An 11421-nucleotide genomic window follows, 5' to 3' on the forward strand; every position below is an offset into this window, starting at 1 on the left:
GCTGGGCTGTACCAGCAGCAGGGTGAGGTGAGCTTAGTTCGGTCTGAACGATCTGTTTGCTGTGCAGAGAGAAAAATAAACGGAGGCTTGCGAGCTCCTGTAAACACAGCGCTATTTATGGAGCGTTCGCATCCCGCAGCATCTCCTCACACCTCCTCCACTGCAGGGACAAGTGATGCCCCCAACGGCTGAGCCCCAAAATCCAGAGGCAGGGGATGGGATGGGGGTGCTCAGGCTGGGCTAGTGAGGGTGGAAAGGGCATTCCCAGAGAGCCCAAAACCCCTCGCCCACCACCTTCCCAGGGTGAGTGTCCTTGCAATCAACCTCTGGCTGGGAGCAGGGCAGGAAAACTGGCAGGTTCCTCACGGGAGTGCAATGCGGAAGCAAATGCAGGCAGGGCCCGGCCTAATTGTATGCAAATCTCCCAAACAGAGATTAAAACCACTCCTTTTCCTTTGTGGATTTGCAGTTTGTTCTCCCTCCCTGGATTTGTGCCACCGAATGCTCAATTTTAGCAGCACCCCCCCAAAACCACTGTGTTATGCCAAAAAGGAGCTGCTGGCTGTGAACCTGCCAGAGGGGGTCCGAGCTCTCTCACCAGCCCAAACCAAGTGTCCCATGGCATGGGCGAAGGCTGCAGAGGTTGGATGACCAAATTGATCCAGGTGATTGCACAGAGCCCATTCCTAACAGACAGGGATTATCCGTTCATTCTCCTGACACCAAGCTGGGGATGTGTCCAAAGAGTGTCAGGAAGTCCTTAAAAACCCACGAAAAAGAATTTTCTGGTGAGCATCAAACACTGGGAAAGTTATTCAGGTCTTCCAGGTTCTTTCTGGGATTTTTAAGGAGAAAATGTCCTGAGAGCTGCAATGGATGGTGAAGATCCCGGTGTTGGATGATGCTGCTACAGATGAATACCCTTGGCACACAGGGAGAGATGGGATGAGGCGGACAAACAGGGGACATGGTGTGGCTTCTGCACCAGCTCCATGGCAGGAGGGGACAGTTGGCGTCTGGCTTAATGTCAGTGGGATGCACCCAAGGCTGTGGCGTGTTGGGGCTGGCTGATGAGACCAAACCCTGACTGAACCCCCAGGGCTTGGCAGCAGCCAAGAAATGCTTTTGAAGGGAGACAAGTCAGGGCTTGGGGAGCTCATTTCTGGTCACCTTTCTTCAGCTTTCCTCTGGGGTGTGAGCTTCCCCCCCTCCTGCCTCAGTTTACCTAAACAAAGAGCAGCTCCATGGTGCCATTCTGGGCGATCAGGGCAGGAGAAGTTGAGGATTTCCCCACCTCTTCCATCATGGTGACCATTCCACAGCATTTCTGGTCATGGAAAGGGGCCTCTTAATTAGGAAAGTTAATTAAGAGTGTGGCTGGTGCCAGCAGCACAGGGATGTGTGCTTGGAGGGTTGATGGCTCTGAGAGATATTAATTAGGATGACCCCCAAGTGCCATGGTCTGGTGCTTCCACACAGGATGGCACAAGGCAAAGGAAGAAGCAGCAAACAAAGGGAAACCCCGGAGCTTTTCCAGGGAATTCTCCACTGTGCTGAGAAGTTTCAGTGATGCTCATCCCACAGTACTGAGGCCACCGCTCTGTGTGCCAGTGACACAGAGCTCTGGGGACCTCACTCAGGACACAGCTGGTCTATGACTTGTGCTCAGTTTCTCTTCCATTTAAAGGAACAGACGGCCCTGGGAAGCTGTCTGGGGAGCAAGGAGCCCCAAACTTCTGGACGGTGGTGCATCCCCATCTGGGCTTGGCAGGAGATGCTCAACAGCAATGACACAGCACAGAAAACATCCCAGAAGATAATTTAAATGGGCAAATCCCCAAGAGTGGATGAAGGAAAGGCTGTTTCCCTGTGGACTACCTGCTCCCACTGAGCACATCCCGCCCCTGCCACCCAGAGCAGGTTGGGAAGGACAGGTTGGCAGTGCTGCTTGTGCGCTGAGGGAGAAACTGAGTCCTGGGAGGTGCCTGTGATCTCTCAGCCCTGTGCTGGCACAGAGACATGCCCCAGTTCCCTCTAGCCTGGGTAGATGCCACATCCATGATGCTGCAGATTCCCACAGTAAGCAAATGGGTCAGGCCCCACTCGGATCCCTGCCAGATGCCAGCCAGAGGTTGCCCACAGGTAGCTGGGTCACTGTGCCGGATGCCTTGGCACAGCAGGATATTGCTGGGCTTTTGGGCTGCCCTGTCAGGGAGGAGCTGCTGAGACATCCCCGGCTGGAAGAGAAAACTGATCCGAGCGCAGGGAGCCCTGGCAGCGCCAGCCCTGGCAGGGCACCGGGGTAGGGCAGAGGTCCGTGCCGAGGTCCGCCCCCACGCCCCGATCCCGGCCATTTGCCTCGGCACTGCTGTCTCTTCCTCCCCACACCGGTTATTTTATTCCCCAGGGAGCCCCGGGAGTGTTATCACTCCAGGCTGAGGGCCAGGAGCTACTGCTGCCACCGTTTCCAGCTGGCTCTGTGGGGCAGGAGGGGGTTAAACCTTTTCAATCTTGCCAAGCAGTTTCGAGGACGGTTCAAACCCTTCGCCCCCTCTCCAGGGCCGCCCCTGGAACAAACCCAGCGCTGTTTGGCCTCTGGCTTCAGTTGCAGCAGCCCGTGGAAGGGCAGCACAGCGCCAGCTGCCTCCAGCCCCGCTGTCCCGTGGGGTGGGAGCAGGGAGCCCGATGCTGTGAGGGCTCTGGAACACCCAGAAGTGATGACAGATCCTTCTGAGGCAAAGACTGGCGTGAAACAGTGACTGCTCAGGAAAGAGGAGAAAAAAAAGTCTGTGAGGGATGAAAATAGAAAAGGGAAAATGTGAGTTCTGGTTTGCTACAAGGGCTCATTGAGGGAAACTATTTCCTTTGATGGAATTTCTAATTGATCTTTGGGGAAATATGTGGGAGGGGCTGAGTGGGTGTTGTGGGAAATACATGGTGGGTGTTGTGGAGGAAATATATGAAGAGCTGAGCTGGTGTTGTGGCTGGAAGAGCTCAGGGCCACCTCCAGTCCAGGGGCTGTGATGGCCTGGGGACACCTGGAGGCACCACAGGAGTGGTGTTGGGGTTAAGGAGAAAAATGGGATGAAGGAGTGACAGCGACAGTGGGAAATGTCCAAGGAAGACTGGGCTGGCTGGATCGGTGCCCCTGAGTGAGGAGAGGTGCAAAAAAGAAACCATGGTTGCTGCTCCCCAAGCCCTTATCTCTCACTTTAGCATTTTGTCCCATATTTCTATTTTTAAATTCCCTGCTTTTAGCTTCCAGCTGTCACTTACAGCTCTCGGGCTTGGTAATGCAGCTTTTCCCCCCACTCAGACTCTCAGAGGCTGTAACCATCTCACCATCCTCCAAGAGGAAAGCTCTTCTTCCACCCAGCTCCTCCAGCCCCTGAGCCCTGCACCCTGCTGCTGCCCAAATCATTGCCTTCCAACCAATTTAAGGCAAATTCTTTTATATCCATAAATTAATTCACGACAGGAATTCACTGGGTAGGTTCTCTGCGTTGTAGGAAAAGCTGTTCAAACCCTTCGCACATGCCTAAACCTGCAGATTCCCGTGGAAGACGTGGAAAATTCCTTATCAGCGCAGGGGATCCGCCTCCTGCCCTGTTCCACTTCTCTTCCATCTGGGCTCGTTTCCCCCGTGGCCCTAGAGCAGCACAAACGCCCCTGTAGCATCCGAGCGCGGCCGAAAGCAGCGTCCCAGCTGATCCCCGGGGAATGGCTCGTCCAGGACCGTGACACAGCAGCGGGACTTGTGACATTCCGCAGAGCTCACAGCAGGGACCATCGCGGAGATGTTCCCACAGCCACGCGCCTTCCTCGGGGACTGGAAGCCAGGAGATCCTGCGGCGAGCTCGGAGCGCATCAGCTCCGTTGGACGCGGAGCCTTCTGCTGCCTTTACACCCGCTCCGCCCAGGATTGGGGCATCTGGGGGCAGCGCCGAGCCGGAGACACCCAGCCCCACACTGCGGAGCCCCGGAGGAATTCGTGCCCGAGAGCTCACTCGGTGATAGCCCGGACCTGCTGCCACAGCGGTGCTGCCCGGCTCCAGAGGCTGGAGAGGAGGGGAAAGGGGGGGATCCATCAGAGCTCCACAGGCCAAGGGGTGTCAGCAGTTTTGGAGGGCTGACACAGCGCAGATTCTCTCCGAGCTCTGGGGGAGCAGAGCGGGCAGGGGCGAGGGGCAATGCAGGCTCCGCATTCCCTTGCTGGGAAAGGCTGGGAAAAGCACCAGGCTGAAGGGCAGAGACCCCAGACGGCATTGTGAAGGCAGTAACCCCAAATTTCCTCTCCTCACCCCAGAAGCAGCCCTTTCCATGAAAAGCCTTGGCTGGAGCAGCGTTTGCCATCCGTGTCCATCTCTTCCATCCAGGCTGGGCACGGAGCAGGGAAGGAGCCTCCCCGTGACACCCGTGTGTCCTCATGGCGCTCACACCTGCTCACCCTTCCCAAAATATTATAGGGGGGCAGGAGCTGGGATGTTGCACCTCTAGGGATCTGCTGGGATTAAAAATACCCAGGCACTGGAAACTGGGAAACTGGGAAAGGAGCCCAGGGTACCCTCCAGGGGACAAGGGACTTCCCCAGCCCCAGGGGCAACCAAGGCTCCCAGTTTCACATCCCTAAATAAATGCCCTTGAGAGGACAGAGACCCACGTGAACTCCAGTGGCTGAGGGGCTCCCCCCTACCCCAGCCACTGCGCTCCCCAAAAGCAATTAAATCCATGGAGCCAAAGGAGCAGATGGGACATGGGCAGTGGGAAAGAGCATCTGTGAGGGACAGAAGAGAGAGATAACAACAACAACAACAACAACAACAATAATAATAATTTTTCTTTATTAATAATCTTTAAAGTGTTTTATATTTCTGCTGCAGAAGAAATAGAGAAGGGAGCCCCTCAAATCGCACTCCTGTTCTTCCCCATGGGATAAAAGCCAGCTGCTCCCCAAAACAGATTTGGGGGCAAATGTGTCTGCTACAGTTGAGGCCAAAAATTCCTTCTCCAGGACAATCTCATCCCCAAATGAGCAGGAAAATGCAAAGGAAAGTGTTTCCGGGGAGTCCCCCCACTTCCCTGGAGCCTCCCATTCCCAGATTAGGATGTTTTGGCCCAAAAGATGAGTGAGGGAACTGGGACTGGAGCGGGAACTGCAGGAAGCCAAACCCTGGGAGTTATTTTCGGCCGTCAGGCAGGAAAAGCACCTGTTGGGGTCATTACGCCGCGGGAAAAAACAAACCTCGAGATTTTCTCCCATGAGGGGGTTGGAAATAAATAGCTGGGATCATCCCTGCTGGAGAACTGGATCTGGATACAAGGGGAACACCCCACGGGTTTCCAGATCCTGATCCCCCTCTCTCGGCCCCCAGGGGCCCCACCCTAGATTCTGCGGGGAGAAGGACGGGTTGCCCCCCCAAAAAGGGGGATTCAAAGGGGTCTCAGATGCTTTTGGGCTCTGACTGGCGGTGTGTATTCCCCAAACCCGGACTCGGCTGTGGATAAGCGGGCGGTTGGTGCCCTCTCCCGTCCAGCTGCGGCGGCCGGCGGCTCCTGCATCCCTCCTCTATCCCTCCTTCTGCCGTTCCTCCTGCACGGAGCTGGAGACCTTGGCTCTCCCTGGTCCCGTGGGACCGTCGGGCGACCTGAGCAAGGAACGGAGGGTTTATCCTTGGTCACAGCCTCACAAATTTGCCTTTCAAGGCATTTTTCCTCGCAGACAGCCAGAAGTCGCGTTTCCTCAGTGAGTGAGATGGACTGGGAGGAGCTTGACCCCCTGAAACGGGGCCCAGGGAGCACCCCAAAAACACCTACCCCATTTCTGTTCCCTACACCAAAACCCACCAGGCCTCCTCACCCCTCCCAAGCCCTTCTCATCCTCCCGGCTCTCCATCCCCCTGCTTGTGCTCCAGCTGCATCGGCTCTTTGGCTGCCGGACATCCCCGGGCAGGGCTGGCCCGGGGACCCCCATGGGGTGCAGTCGGGATTCTCCTCCAGCCCCCGGAGCGGGGCCGGAGTGGCGACAGCTGGGAATGCGAGTGGGGGTCGGAGTTTGCTGAGGCTCGGCCCCCGGACAGGGGGGAAATCAGAGGCGGGGGGGACACGGAAAGGCTCTGCCTCTGCCAGGGGAATTTTCAGGGTGGGGCATCTCCGGAAGGGCTGGGAGCCCCTCCCTGGGGTCCGGCGCGTCCGGCATCACTGCTGGCATGTCAACGGGGGGAGTCTGCTGTCCCTAGTCCTCCGGGGAATCCCATGCTGAAGCCACAAAATCGTCACAACCTTCCCTCCCTGTCTCTCTGAGTTACCACGGGGTGTTCTTCACGGGGGAGAGAAGCGGGGGTGTCACCCCTCCTTGTGCCAAAATTTGCTGCCACTTGGGGTGGGAGCAGAAAAATACAGGAGTCACTGGTTTATCCTGTATTGACATGAGCATCACAAGCTCCTTTTTCCTCTGTTCCCCAGATACTGGTCCTGCAGCACTAGCCCCAGTCAGGCCATGGAGGGAGTGGAACACGCCCACCACGAGGACAAGCTGATGGTCACCCATCCGGGACACCTGGCTGGCAGCCACCCAGACCCCTCCCTGGCCTCCCTGCTGGTTCCAGGCACCCCGTGTCAGGGCTGTCCCTGCTGCTGTCCCCAGATCCCATCCCCGAGCCTCACGCCCTTCCCTGCTTGGACAGCTGGCCCCTCTTGGGGTCAAACAGCTACCACATGTCACTGCTGAATCCCTCACATTCATGGTCTTCCTCTGAACACCCACCTGTCCTGCAGCTTGCTCTCGCCAGTGTTCTACTCCGGGGAAAACAACCCCTTGTTGACAACCCAAGTCCCCCCTACTCCTCCCTTGGTGACACGTGGGGACAGTCCGGCTGGTGCCACCGTGCAGGGGCTGGAGCAGCCGGGGACACCCCTGGCATGGCGGCGGGGGGGCTCCAGAGGGGAAACCCCACTGTGGGGTTCATTAGTGGGGGTCCTGCTGGGTGAATCCCTCCTCCAGCTGGAATTTGGGGCTAAGGACTGTGAAAGTCACGTCTGGGCCTTGGGGCTGTGGAGCCAGGGAGGCCATGGAGGTTTAGTGCTGCAGTGGGGCAGAGCATCCCCTGATCAGTGTGGGCAAGGAGAGAGGTCAGGGCACCCAGTGGGGTCCCTGGACTGGGAAGCAGCAGACTCCTGGGTCAGGGTACCTGGTTTGGTCCCCAAATGGAGATCCTGATGGGTCAGGGCACACAGCGTGACTGCAGCAGGGCACCCACTGAAATTTACAGACTGGGCCCAATGGCTTGGGATTCTGGGGCACCCAGTATTGCCCCCAAACTGGGATCCAGTGGACTGGGGGCTACTCCGCCACCAGCACCTCTCTTTCAATCCTGCAAAGACAGTTAATAACCAAAATAAAACTGTTCTCTGGGCAGATTTTAGACCTCCATCATGACCCCTGATTTTCTGATGGGGAAACTGGGGCACCTAGATGGGAGTGAGGGGGCACTAAGTGTGCTGAGCCCCATGGGGACACAAGAGCTGCAGGAGCAGCCCTGTCCCACCTCCCTCCCAGCCCACCAGGGAACTCAAACTGGATGAGCTGGCACTTCTGGGGGAGGGAGGGGTTGTCTGCTGGTGTTGTCACCACTGCTGACATCCCTGCCGGGACAGACAGCAGGACATCACCCTCCATCGCTCCCCATGGGCCGGACCCCAAACTAACCCCAAATCACCAGCAGAAGGAGAAGTAGATGTGCAAAGCCTCGGGCTGGGGCTGAACAGGGAGGCTCCCCCGAGCCCCATCCCAGCCGAACAGCTGTCGCCTTCCCAAATCTCCGGCGAGCAAGCACGTCGGAAATCCCGGATGTCGTAGGAGAGGTCTGCTCCACATTCCTCAGCCGAGAGCGGGGACAGGGCCAAGCATCTCCCCGCCGCTGCAGCTGCTCCCAAATATGTTATGACTTGTCACGGTGGCAGGAAGGGATGTCGGTGAGCCTGGAAAGCAAGAGGGGATGTGGGATGGTGGGGTACCCAGTGGGGGTGGGAGCGTGGCTCCGACTGGAAGTGGCATTTTGGTGAATCTCCTTTCCTGTGGTGAAATCCCAGAGGGATGATACCTCCTAAGCCCTGGCTTTCTGCCACTTTTTCCCCATCACCGGGATGGTCCTGGCACCCCTGGTTGTGGATGCTGCTTGGGGCACCCAAATCTCTTCACCAGCCCTAAACCCAGTTTTTTCCTGCCCGTTCCCACCAACGCTTCACCAGTGTGGTCACGGCACAGCCTCGTGCCCCAGGCAGGGATGTGCAACCCGTGTGTGCAGCTCTGAGCAGGGAACAGGGACGTGCACTGGTTAAGGCTCTGTGCCCTGGGAGGGACACTCCCCACGCTGCAACACGATCACGTGTTGAGCCCCAAAACCCATTTTCTGACCATCAGGTGTGGTGGGAGAGCAAAACAGCCCTGGGTGTCTCTCCGTGACTCTGTTCCGTGGACATGGCCACCGGCTCGGGAAGCTGCCGAGGAGGAGCAAGGACAAACCCTCTTGGCTGGGATTTTCTCAATGGATGGGTATTTTTAGCTCTGGGCTCGTGGCCGCGCTCCCTGCCAGCTGTGTCGGGGTGAGGCGTCCTCGCCGGCCGGGGGAAGGTCACCCCGTGACGGATCGCAGCACGTTCTGCCCCGGGCTCACACAGCGTCGCTTTGTGTTGCCTCCCAGCCGCCACCATCCATCACGGGATAACCTGACAGCCGGCAGCAGAGCCCTAATCCCCCCGGGCTCCGACTTACCCGGCGCGCAGCCTCAGCCGCCGTGGGCGCCCACGGGACCGGGGAAAAGCCACGCTCACCCGACTCCCAGCAGGTGCCTTTGAGGGGTGGCGGTGGCCATGATGGGAGCCTCCCTGTAGCTCAGACACGGGGTCCCCTGATGATGGCTACTTGCCTGATGGGGTTCATTATCCTCGATTTGATATTCACCGGGATGAAGCGGCTGGACCCACAGAGCCCAGAGCCCACCATGTCCCTCTGTCGTGTTCAGGACGGATCATCCATGGCACAGACAGTCTGAAGGAGCTGCAGAGCTGCAGCTGGGTGGGCACAGTGCCCATCCCTGCTCCCACATCACTGGATGAGACCTCCAAAGGGAACTGGAGTGAGCACAGCTGCTGGGGCATTGCAACTGCCAGTGGGATCCCTCTTCCAAGTGCCCACCCCACGCTGGCACTGCGTGGCCTTTCTTCCCCATCTCCGTGAGCTGCCTTCGGTTTCCCCTGCCCTCTCAGCTGTGGGGACACAGTGGCCTTGGTGGCCCATTGGGGCTGGCTTGTCCCTCTTCTCCAGGTGAGGACACGCAGCCAGCACTGCGCTACCGGCGCTGCCCATGTTTATGAAGTGACAAATCCTTGGCTGCTCTCCTGTGCAGGTCAACCATGTGCCCATGGAGCCCTTAATGTCACCACTGTGTCTCTCACCCTCCAAACACGCTCCTGCAATTCCAAAAAGCCCTTTTACACCAGGGTGGTCCTGACACCTCTCACCCAGGGATGCGGCTGCAGCTCAAGGGGCTCAACGGGGTCATGTCCACCAAGTGCCACTGATGAAGGTCCCCATGAGTGACTCAAGCTGCTCGATGTGAGGGTGTAGGGCTGATGTGAAGACCTCAGGCTCAGGTCATCCACTTCTAAAGCCTACACTCCTGCCATGGGCACCTCTGCACCCTTGAGGGATGAATCCTGCCTCTTCCCAACTCTTTTAGTGCTTTTACTTCAGGCAGGGGCCAAGCTGATGCTCTGATGCTCTCTGTTTTGTTTCCTTTTTGAGTATTTTGGAGTTTGACTGACTGTGGGGAGCACAGGGACTGTGCTGAGGGTGAACCTCAAGGATGCAGGTCCTGCTTTCCTTAGTGCAGACTTTCATAGATGTTAAAGCCACGGGGACAGCAAATCTGCAGGGCTGGGACCCCAGGAGAGCAGGAATTGGGGTGAGGAGATGTTGGAAAGCTCCTGGCCCCAAAGAAATCACAAGGAGAGAAGAGTATCATGACAGGTTCCAAGGTGAGAAATCAATCCCAAGGGAGCAAGGGTGCTGATAGTGGCACAGGGAATGTACCACAGCACAGCCTCTCAGAGGAGGGGGAATTTGGGGAAGGAAAATCCCAGCAGGGTTGGCCCTGCACTTTGCTGACATTCTTTCCACTGACCGATCCCTCAGCTGGAATCTGGCCTGGAGCAGGAATAGGAGGAGATGGGAGATGGTTTCTGATGCTCCAGATGGGAAAAAAAAATCCACTCTGAATTAAAGAAAAAGCTGGAGAGATGTAGCTAAGCCATTGGAGTCAGCAGGGAAGGGCTGGGGATGAGTTAAAATCCCCCTCAAGGTGCTGCTGCTGGGTGTGCCTCATTTTCCCTATTGGGAATGTGTGAGCAATGTCTTTTCAGGGAGAGGTGTGCATCGGGATGGCATTGGGGCTTTGGTTATCCACAGGTACAGAGGCCAGCACAAGACAGCAAGTGGGATGAGGCACCGCCAGCTAGGAGAGGGTCGAGCCCAGCCTGGCTCTGCTGGAACCTAGAGACACGTGGGAGAAGGTGTCCTTTGGGTTTGGTGCGTGAGAGAAGCCATGGAGGTGGATTTTGTGACAAAAATCTGATAAGGGACTTGGCTGAGCACCTTCAAGAAGCCCACAGCAGAGGAAAGGTTGGGCTTGACTCTGTCCTGCCTGCAGGACAGGCAGCAGGCAAACAGCTTGAACCGGGACAGGTGAGCATGGAGAGGGGTGTCCACAGGGATGGGACTGGAGCCCGGGGTGCTCCCTGCATTGGGATATCTCTCCCAGGTCTGGATTCCGAGGCTTCCCCAAGGCTTCGGCAGAAGGAGGATCGGTGTAACACGGACCAGCAAGATGGGGCCGTGGGGAATACGGGGCAGAGCAGGATCGGGGGGTGGGAAGGGCTAGGAAGGGGACGATGCTGTGCTGGTGTTGGGTCCCCCTGCGGGGAAGGCACAGATCTGAGATGCCGTGGGATTCAGGGGGGCAGCACGAGGGGCTGGGGGTGTCCTGGTCAGGCAGATTGGTCATGAGGCCACCACGGCTCCCCCGAAGCAGCCGTAACTGAAGGGACCAGATGATGCGGGAATGCCGGGTGGGGGGAGCTGGCAGCCGCCCGCCGTCCCCAGCGGCACCTCGGGGATCACACACAGCCCTTGTTCGGGTCCAGCCGAGCTGCTCCCCCAGCGTGCCAGCCCCCTCAAACCCGCCGGGCCGGGCATTGTAATCCCCGCGGGGAGAGCGCACAGAATCACACGGACAAGTTTTGATGTGAGGTAGCAGCTTAGAGTGGGCTCAGGTTTCCTTCGGGTTTTCTATATTTATCTACGTGATTTAATGCCAGCGCCGGGGTTTAAATGGCACCAAGCAGTTGGCGCGGGGAGAGGGAGCA

The sequence above is a fragment of the Hirundo rustica genome, chromosome 24, assembly GCF_015227805.2.
Source record: "Hirundo rustica isolate bHirRus1 chromosome 24, bHirRus1.pri.v3, whole genome shotgun sequence".
In the NCBI taxonomy this organism is placed as follows: Eukaryota; Metazoa; Chordata; class Aves; order Passeriformes; family Hirundinidae; genus Hirundo; species Hirundo rustica.